The following is an 11,461-nucleotide window of genomic DNA, read 5'->3' on the forward strand; positions in this document are numbered from 1 at the left end:
AAAGAAGTTTGTAGTGTCTATAATTGTCACTTAATTTTATTCTTATAGAACAATTAGCATATCACTAAGAGATGAATTATTTGTGATATAATTTGGCTATCAACAAGAAATGAAAGGTAGAATGTTTCGAATCCTTTGATTCATTATTTTGAAAGTTTTTTTTTGTTTCTTTGAAGATTGTTTAAAATTTATAAAATATTTTATTTTGCAACAAAAGACATGAATATTATCAAATCTCTTACTTCAATTAGAATGATTTGTAAATTTACATCTAGTAAATCTATTAAAATCTCTTAATATAAGACTAGGGAAGAAGCCAAACAACAATTTACAAATCTTACTATTTTCTATAAAACCTACAGATTTGTAAATTAGCTTTATAGAGATGCTACCTTCTTTAGGGGTAAGTTGATGATATTGTGGTGGATTAATACTAAATTGGTAGCTAATAAAATAGATTTTATGAAGAATTGATACAAGTTATTGTGTAAGTCATAGAATATGTCCAACAAGATATCTCTTGTCATGCAATAACAAGTGTTATCACCCTACAAACCATTGAGCTACTAGGCTTCCTTAAAAAATACAAGATACTTTAACTATTGATTGACTTAGGAATTCCAAAATTGTCGCTAAATAAAAATATAACTTAGCAACACAATTAAATCATTTCATTTACCCAACTCTATAATTATGTTGTAATTGCACAATGGGGTATAACTATATGTTGTAAGAAAATAAATATTTGATTGTTGTCTATTTGTTATTTCTATGGTTAGACCTAACATGGTTTTGAGAGTATAATGATTCACCATGTTAGGAATGAAATATATATGTAATTTTAGTATATGTTCATGAATAGCACTCAAAGAATAGAACATTTGAATTCAAGAGTGGTAGTTTTTCACCAAAAACATAATATGTTCAATGATGGCATAAACAAGAGTGCATCTCAAATATTTTTATTAGACTAGTATAATTATTAAATATCCCTTCATAACCACATACTACAAGCTATTATTCTAGCTTGGCCAATAGAATTGTCTAAAAAGAGTATTTTTTTAAAAATCTATTTAATTAGTGTTGTGGAAGTATAAAGCCTTCTACATACCTTTTTGATGATATATGCTAGAGCAATGCACACAGTTAGTACTATCAAGATTTAATTTCTAATATTAAAATAGAATGAGGAAATGACACAAAATAAAATGAAGTAATAAGCCAATTAGTACAAAAATACCACAAATAGAGCTACTTAAGTCAAATGGAAAGGGAAGAAGATTGAGGTGATTTTACAGACATGCATAAAAGGTGAGGACTAGAAAAACCATAAAGTTTCTCGTTAAATATAATATTTTTCCTACCAAAGATTATATATAGGAATATAAATGTTCTATGGAGAAATATACATTGAGTCAAATAAGTTGGAGAGTGCGTTAATATAAATTATTGGTTCAAAATACAATATTGATGTATGACTTTTATTATGGACCTATTTCAAAAATACATTTGAAAATGATGTACAAAATAGTTTGGTTTCATTTCGAAAATTAATTTATAAAAGTTTCAAGAGATTGCAAGGGTGACTAGAACTCCTTATAAATTTAAAAAATCCACAACTTAAATATGATTTATTACAATAGATAAACCAAAAGTTATCAAAATATTATATGTATTTTTAGTCTAACTTTAAAGAGCCATAATGTTTTGCTTGATGCTCAAAATCAAAAATTGATTATATCAATAGAAAGAACCCTAAGAGATGAAGTTTCAATCACTTAACAAATTATTTTATCAAACCAAGTTAAGAGCTAGATACACAAGTTCCAAACCCAAATTATTCTCCCAAGAATTGTGAAATTGTGTTTTATTCTAACCTAGAAAATATCAAGAATTAGATTTTTAATATATTCTATTTTCACTTATGTTGACTCCATTTGAGCTCTCCTGGATTATTTTCTAATCATTCATCCCTTTGAGAGGTAATGAGTTGCTTGGCATCGATACTCTACATTACACATGAGGGAAAAAGAGTTAAATTTGTTCATGGGTGATCCACTTATCTTGGTGAACAAATTGACTATCTTGAACCACTCAATAAAGATGAATGATCTACTTCAATTTCTTTTTAGTAGCTTCAATTCCTTGTTCACTTTCTAGTGGAGAAACAACTTCTAGATTCATTTTCATGTTATTAATTGGCCCAACAACTTCTACAACATCTAGGAATGGAGGAAAACAGGGCCTCAACATTTCTACATTTTAGACTAAATGAATACCTAAAAATGGTGGCAAGTTGAAATTAAATGCATTTGCACAAACTATTTTTATGATCTTATATGGACTATAATTAAGAGGATGAATCTTCCTATTAGTCCCTATAGTATCTCTTTCTAAATGTGTAATCACACCTTATTCTTGATGCAAATCATCAAAAAAGAAACAACAAAAACCTTAAGGGTACTATTGACCCAAGACCAAATTTAGGAACTTTAATTGATGAATGAGGCATATAACAATATTAACTTATTATTTTGAGAAACTAATCATTTAGACAATGATAATACAATGGAAATCACTCACTTTCAAGGTAATAAGACACCTTTAGAAGAAACTCTTCATCATAAGTGTACCTTTGCTTGATAACCATTCATATTTCTACCAATATTTCTTCATTCATAGGCCATCATTACTAGGGTCTTCAATATATACTAGAACCATACCATCATACTTCTTTGTACACCCGTAAATATTTTCAACAAAGAAGGGAAATCACTATCACAAATATTTACCACAACTAAGTAAGCTCTGATTACTCAAGTGACAATTCCAACACCTATAAACATGATAATGACATCTTGTACTCACTGACTAATCACACATTCAAGAGATAACAACTCCAATTTCACAAGGCCTTTAATTAAGTTGTGTTTTTGAACATGATTTAAGGGATAGACATTTTTTTATTTATATAGATACCTTCAAGAGCATAACAACTACTTATTTAACCCAACCAACTATTGGACTAGCTGCAATTTGGTCATAGTGCTCTAAGACATTATCAATTCATTGATTTGGTCCTCCAATATTTGATAATGACTCATGACATTATCAATACATTCATATTATATTTATATGAAAAATTTGAAGTGAAAACATCTTCGAAGGCCATCTAAAATTAGTATGCACATCTTGTATCCAAAGATTTATTGAATAGCTTCTAATTAGAAAATACAAGTACATAAGTTACTATGCGATAAAAGTGTAAATAAACATAGTTTATTTCTTAATGTTAAAACCTTAAAAGGAAAGTGATTGCAACTTATAGATCTAAAAAGTTTTAGAAGCAATGCAACATACATATTTAATATTCTAAAATCATGAAACTAGAAGAATGAGACATTGTAGAAAACACAAATATATGTTGGGAAACCATTTCTAGGTAAAAAAACCCCACACTCCAAACCATCAATCTAATTTATTATTCAGAAATAAGTTACAATACATTTCTAGCCTTCCCATGGAGATTTAGATCTTTCTCCGTCCTAGAGAAAATCTAGCAACATAACCCTTTGCAAAGAACTTCTCATTTCTCTCTCTCTTAGATCTCTTCAACAACTCATTGTATATATAAATTTTTTATACAAAAAGAAATAGTTTCTAAAGAATCTACATTCAATGTATTTATGGCTTATTTTGAAACTTACTTTGTGCACAACTTGTGTGCATGAAAAGAAAAGAATAAAGAAAAAATCCCAAAAATTAGACTTTCTATTTTTTTCTCTAAGTTTATCCTTTTGGAAGATTTGGTTGCATTTAGCATCTTTCCAAAAAAATGCATACATAAAAAACTAACAAATCGTGATAAGGTTGAGTCACCATATCCCAAAAATCTCCCACTTGATGAAGACCTTACAAGATTCAAATGGATGGAACTATATCATCGTAATCATCCATGAAACCACATAAATATTAACATATGTCCAAACAACACAAGGATACAATCATAGCGATAAAAAAAAATCCTACAGAATAATGCCACCACTCCACTATACCCATGAGCTATATTGAAGTGTAAAAAACATCAACTTCTTAGCCCACCACAACTGTAAAGTAATCCTCTAGAAAATAAGATAAAACATCAACCAAAACAACAACTAAATAATTTCTCCTCTCCAACTGATAAAATTCACAAGATTGAAAATAACATCCACAAAAAATGCTAACGTGTCCAATCACCCATACCTCAAAGGTATCCAACAAAGTTCCATGTGCAAACCAATTGATGAAGACCAATCACATACAAGATCTCCCACTGCATTGGTGATGTCAAATCTAAAAGATCAAAGGAATACATAGTCTACTGATAATAAGAAAAATAAATTGTAACCATGTAGTACCAAGGACCACCCAAAAAGATATGAAAAATCATATAGCAATATTTCTACAAGAAACATCTCTCTCATCCAATCTCCACAACTCTCACATGTGCTCCACATCCAAAAAATAAAAGAGATAAAGGAACCACCATATCATCACCAAAAAACAATGAAGTCCAAGTGATAATAAATGACCAAAAAAGAGTGATCATAATAGCTCCAACAGATCTCAAAAAATAATGTTATGTGAACCTAAACATCTAAGAAGATAACCAAGACCAATGAGAAAACCTGTGAATCACAAGCATGTAGTATGTCCTTCCAAAAACACTTCTAGATGTTAGTTGTATCAAATATGATCTTCTTGACAACCCCAAGAGAAAATATACCACAACATCCAAAACCATTCAGTCTCAAGAAATCAAACATAGCATGATATCATGAATTGACATGGATGTAAGCTTCTTAAAGATGATCAAACTACTCCATTTTCCATTTTAGGAAATCAACCCACTAGGATCTCCTACTATTATCATAAATTAAAAGATACCTCAAGGAGATACGATGCTATCCATCTCTCATAATGAAACCTCCAGAACCACGTACATGTAACTTAAGGTACATAAAAATGAAAGAAACATAAAGCACTTGAAAGTAACATTGGGAAATGCCTCTCAAGTGATAAACCACGGAGTAGACCAAGAGAAGGGAATGAGATACTCCTGCAATATGTGAAGTTCATTGTGACTTATCCAAGAATAATTTCCTCATGGGTATCTATTGAACTCACACCCAACCAAGATGTAGTCTTCTTAGAATTTCTTCTTAAATCTTATTGAGGGTATACATCTCGATAACATGTCTCTTGTGTCAAGAGAACTATGGCCTCACCTAAGTCTCCAACTATCCATGAACACATGTAATCAATCCCTCCATGCCAAACTCCAATGCAACATAACACTAACATGTAGTATCAAGAAAATGATCAAAGTCTTCAATACCAAGATACTAAACCAAGATCAATGTCAAAGCTCCAACAATGGAACCAGGAGCATAGACATGACAACATGATCTAAACCATCTCCTCCAAAGATATAATATGATATACGTGATTGGTCCACCTCACAATAGGTGTGTGATAATCATGCCCAAAGCCTTACTTAGGAATAGTTTATTCAATCTGAGGATTGCTTCTCCTACCATAAGGTGCATTTAGTTTGTCAACCCAAGGACATATACTTGAAATGGTTGGCACAATATGTGCACTAGGTTCCTTGAAGATTCATTATGCTTATGCTACAGGAAAGTAAAATGCATATAAAGAACCTACACTAGTGCTATAGGAAAGTAACATACTTAACTCCTTATTGAAATCAATGTTGGAAATGCAACTCTATGCTAACCTATATTTCAACCCAAGCCATCCACTATAACTACTCTTGCAGATGTTGTAAGAACATTCACCAAGTATGATGTTGCAAGAAGAAATTATAACTTCTATCTGAAATACTGGAAAGGTTGGAAGTAAATCTACACTACTCTAACCTAAGCCACCTCCCAAGTGGGCCTCTTGGTTGGCTTCTACTAATCTACTAACAAAAAATGTAAACCAAGAATTACTTCATTATATTTCAAAAACTCCTTACATAAGAATAGTGCATAAAACTAAAAATAACTCGCTACAAGATACAACAATGTTTTTCCATAAATTATGCCAACTTATTTAAACTATCAATCCAATCCCTATAAATAGAGGACCCCTAAGTATTGGTGTAGTTGTCAATAGTAACTTCAGTTGCCGGAAGGAGTCATCACATTCCTTTGTCCAAGAAAATTCAACCTCTTTGGTAAGAAAAGTATATAGAGGACTAGCTATCTAACTAAAATTTTGGATAAACCTCCTATAATAGCCAGCATATCCTAGGAAAGATCTGACTTCTTTCTTCTTTGTGGGAATAGAGAGTGAAAGAATTACCTCTATTTTCATAGGTTCTACTTGGATTCCAGTTTTAGAGATAAAATTTCCCAAGACCACACCTTCCTACATCATCAGAAAGCATTTCTCACTATTGAGAGAAAGGTTGTGTTCTTCACATTGGATTAGTACTTTCTCCAAGTTCTTTAGTGCTTTCTCAAATGTGACACCAAACATAGTAAAGTCGTCCATGTATATCTCCATGCAATCATGTGATATGTCAGCAAAGATGTTGATTATAGCTCTTTGAAAAGTAGTAGGTGCATTTCATAAGCCAAATGGTAATACAAAATAAGCATAGGTACCCCAAGGATATGTAAATGTGGTCTTCTCTTGATCTTATAGAGAAATACTTATCTGATTGTAACCATTGTATCCATCCAGAAATGAGAAGTATTTCTTTCCAACCAAAGTATCCAAAACTTGGTCAATAAAGGACAAAAGAACGTGATCCTTCTTTGTGGAATTATTTAACTCTCTGTAATCTACACATATCCTCCACTTACCTCCTTTCTTAGGTACAATAACTAATGGTGGTACCCATTTTCTATTAGAGATTAGATAGATGAATCCAACATCCAACAACTTTTGCAACTCAGTCTTAACTATCTCATGCAATGCTGGATTTATTCTCCTCTGAGGCTGATGGAGTGCAAGATTCCATCATTGATGTAGATCCTATAGGTGTAGAGTTTAGGGCTTAGTCCTACCATATCCCCATAATCCCAAGCAAAGGTTTTTTATGCTGATTGAGGAGCTTGGTTAACAATCCCAATTGTGATTGGGACAACTTGTTGTTTACATGGAGATTATGACCAAGAGAAAGTTCCACAGTAGTTGTTAAATCTACCATTGACACTTCTAGTACTGGACTTGTAGCTACTTCACTTGGCAGTAATTGAACAATTATCTCAGGGCTTGTAGACATAATCTTCATAGGTACATAGCTTTAAGATAGAACTCTCAACAATATCTCTGGACACTATACATTCATTGGTAAGAATGCTCTATATTACATCATCTTCCTCTTGCATTTTTAGAAAATATTTCTATGCAACATCATGAGCTGGGCTATAGAATTCAACTTTTCCTCTTTGTCCCCTAAATTTGTCCAAATAGGTTCTCCCTAGTTTGGCTAGGGTTGGGTAGGTGGATATAGCACTAGCTTCCTCATGGCTTGACCATTTGAAATTGTCATACTACCTGATTTGCAATTAATTTTAGTATTAGTGGTGGCTACCTAGGGTCTCCTTGATATGAAAAGATAGCCGTCAAGTTTTACTTTAGGTGATAGGATAAGAAAACCAATAGGGTATTCCCATGAATCTAAAGTCACTATCACATCTTCTATGAGACCATCTGGAGTGACAGTTGAACTATTAGCAAGTTGTAACATTGTGCGAGTTTTCCTTAAGCCTTCTATGCGTAACATATGCATTGTATCTTTACTCATCACATTTATTGCTACTCATGAATCAACTAAAGAATTTTTCATAGCATGTCCATTTATGATCATATTAACTATTGGACTACCAAGATATGAATACTTTGGTATCACTACCTTCCCTAACATGATAGCTACTAATTTCCTAACAACATGGATTGTTTGAGGATCTTTCTTCTTTTTCCCTAGCTTCTTAAGGCATGCTTTCTTAATAGCCTTTCCATAAAGAGGGATGTCCTTGATAGTTCAGAATAGAGGGATTTGGATGTGCATTTTTTTGAGTTGCTCAACAATATCAAATGTCTCTTCCTCTTGGGATATAGATTTATGTTTATTTAGCCTATGTGGAAAAGGAGGATTCATTGAGGTGTGGTTAGTAGTCCTGCTGGATACATCAGTTGGCAGGTTTGTATTTGATAGTGTAGCTTCTAGAAGTGGTGCTACAGGAATGTCTACAAGTTTTGTGATAATAGGATATTCTGGTGTAGGCAGAGTTGTACCAAATCTGAAATGAATATCAGATATCTCTAGTGAATAAGTAAGGCACTGCTGAGTATCAATAGTGTATGCTTTCTATTGCTATTGCTTGTTGTTTGGATTTGGTTGAGATTTAAGTAGGCAATTGGGTTGACTTAGGATTAGACTTATTTGGTGCAAGAAGTGGCATTATTGTAGGTGATTTCACTAGATGTAGTACTTGTGGGTAACTAGAATTTTGGTTAGGCCACTATGGAGGTCCTCTCCATTGGCTATTTCGCTGTCAATTTCCTTGTGGTGGTTTCCATTGATTCTGTTGACTTTGCCACTGGTTATTTTGTTGATAAGGCCACTGGTTATTTTACTGTTTTTGCCATTGATTATTTTTGTGATTAGGCCACTGGTTGTTTTGCTAGTTTTGCCAAGGAGGTTGGAAGTATTGAGAAGGATTCTAATATTTTTGGTTTTCCCACTTATTATTATAAGGATTTGAAAATTGTAGAGGATCTTGAGGCATACCTTGTCTTCAAGCCCATGGTCAACATTGAGCAATGAAGAACACTTGATCATTGTCCCTATCTATCTTCATGTACTCAGTTGGAAACTGTTGATTCTCCAAGTTGGCTACCAGCTTACATCTGTAGTCTTGCTTTTGTTTATGGCAGTAAGGACAGTACTCTGCCAATCGTGGTTCATCCTCTGCATGCTTCTTCTTTGTAGTCATGGTGTCAAGATGTGTAGCGACATCATTTATGATGTTTTTCTTGAAATATGAGAGTAAATTAGATATCTTGAGCTTTGAAATGCCCTAATTTATCCATTTAGTGACTATGGACCGATACCCTCTTCCTTTCTTCACAGTTGACCTTAAGTAGTTAAGATAGATTTTCTTAAGGTCATCCCAAGAAGATTGGTATATATCACCACCAGCCATCAGGTCTAATGCTTTTAGACAATCATTGTTTACGCCTCTCAAGAAGACTAGTTTTTGTGAATCCTCTGCCAGTACATGCTAGGGGTTCTTTTGCATTGTGTACAAAAAATGTGAAACATAGTCTTCCAATGTTTCGTCCTCCTTTTGTGATATTCTAAAAATGGCATCTGCCCTTGGATCACTCCCCTTGCAGTAATCTTTGTATTTAACCAGAAAAAGAGTCTGCATCTCATCCCAGGTACCTATTGCATTGGCTCCTAAGCCCATGAACTATCATAAGGCTGATTCTTTTAGTGTTTCTGGAAACAACTTGAGCTTGTGGGCATCAATGTTATAGTCAAAGCTATGACAAAGTATGTTGAACTCAAACAAGAAAGTATCAGGATCCTCAATTAGAAGGCCATAAAACTTTAGAAGAGTAGCTATGGGTATATTTTTGAGATTAGCATTGTTCATGAGGCCTGAGAGAGGAAATCAAAAAGTAGGGTGTGCCATTACTAGAGGTATTTTATTATGGGGTTGCCGCTGAAAAGGAGGATTAGCTACAAGATTGTTAACAACAAGTGGATTTGGACCAAAACTATCAAGAAAGTTGGCCAAGATTTCAGAAAAAGGCTGAAGACCTCTTATATCCAAATATTTTTCTCTAGAGGAAGAAGTTGTAGGAAAATTAGGACTTGCCTCCTCAAAAGGCAACTCAACTTCTTCAACTTCATCATTCAAATTAACAAACCCTCATGGAAGGAATCTGCCATATTCATCTCATCATCTTCCTCTTCAATGCATGTAATTGAATTCTTCACACTTATGAGGCAATTTTTAGGACTACAAATCTCTATTTAAAAAAAACTAGCTATAAAAAAAAACTATGACTCAAAAAGATGTTCCTAGCTTGACACCATCCCTGGCAATGACACCAAAAATGGTCTGCCTCGCATTAGGTGTGCGATAATCATGCCCAAGGCCTTACTTAGGAATAGTTTATTCAATCTAAGGATTACTTCTCCCACCATGAGGTGCATTTAATTTTTCAAACCAAGGACATATCCTTGAAATGGTCAGCACAATATGTGCACTAGGTTCCTTGAAGAGTCATTATGCTTATGTTGCAGAAAAGTAAAATGCATATAAAGAACCTACACTACTGTTGCAAGAAAGTAACACACTTAACTCCTTACTAAAATGAATGCTGGAAATGCAACTCTATGCTAACCTATATTTCAACCCAGACCATCCACTATAATTACTCTTGCAAATGCTATAGGAGCATTGACAAAGTATGATGTTACAGGAAGAAACTGTAACTTCTATCTAAAATACTGGAAATGTTGGAAGTAAATCAACACTACTCTAATCTAATCCACCTCCCAAGTGGGCCCCCTTGGTTGGCTTTATGTAAACCAAGAATTACTTCATTATATTTCAAAAACTCCTTACATAAGAACAATACATAAAATTATAGATAACTTGCTACAAGATACAACAACGTCTTTCCATAAAATTTTCCAACTTCTTTAAACTATCAATCCAATCCTTATAAATAGAGGATTGAAACTTATTCTAAAATGGAAAAGAAAATAAACTAATTGAAGATCCACTAGAAAAGAAGAGGGAAATATAACAACCCGTGAAATAAGCAATAAAGTTTAGGTGACCAATTCAACACAATAGTGAACATAGAGGGAATGTAGCAACACTTCATTCCTGAATTCCTAGAATAATGGCTCCTCCTTTGTAGTAGTTGTGTCTTCTAGTGCCATGATGATTCCTCCACCGTAGTTGGGCCTTGACACTCCTTCTTGAATGCTGTCAACCACTCTCTAGCTTCTTCCTTTCCTAGCAAGTTAGTTGTGATGCAAAAATATTTACATAAATAAGCATAATCAAACTAAATCTAGATATTAGAACACAAATTCTAATGGTTATATGAAATACTACATTATATGTATAATATTGGCAAAATATAACATAACTATCTACCCATGGTTTAACAGTTCTATCTAGACTTTATCATAAGTTCAACTGGTTATGAGTTCACAAATATCCTGGCAATATTAAAAAAAGACAATTAATATAAAATAGAGGCAATAATTGGTCTCATCAGTTATCATGTCACAACTCTATGTTAATCTCATATTGGTTTTGACAAGGCAGTGACAAAACACTTAGTCATTATCTATCAATATTACAATGCAAGCTGAGTGACTAGAGCAAGTCGAGCAATCAGTGTGCACCAAGTGATTAAAGCATGT

This window comes from Cupressus sempervirens, chromosome 10, assembly GCF_028749045.1.
Source record: "Cupressus sempervirens isolate cs-2001-9-10 chromosome 10, ASM2874904v1, whole genome shotgun sequence".
Lineage (NCBI taxonomy): Eukaryota > Viridiplantae > Streptophyta > Pinopsida > Cupressales > Cupressaceae > Cupressus > Cupressus sempervirens.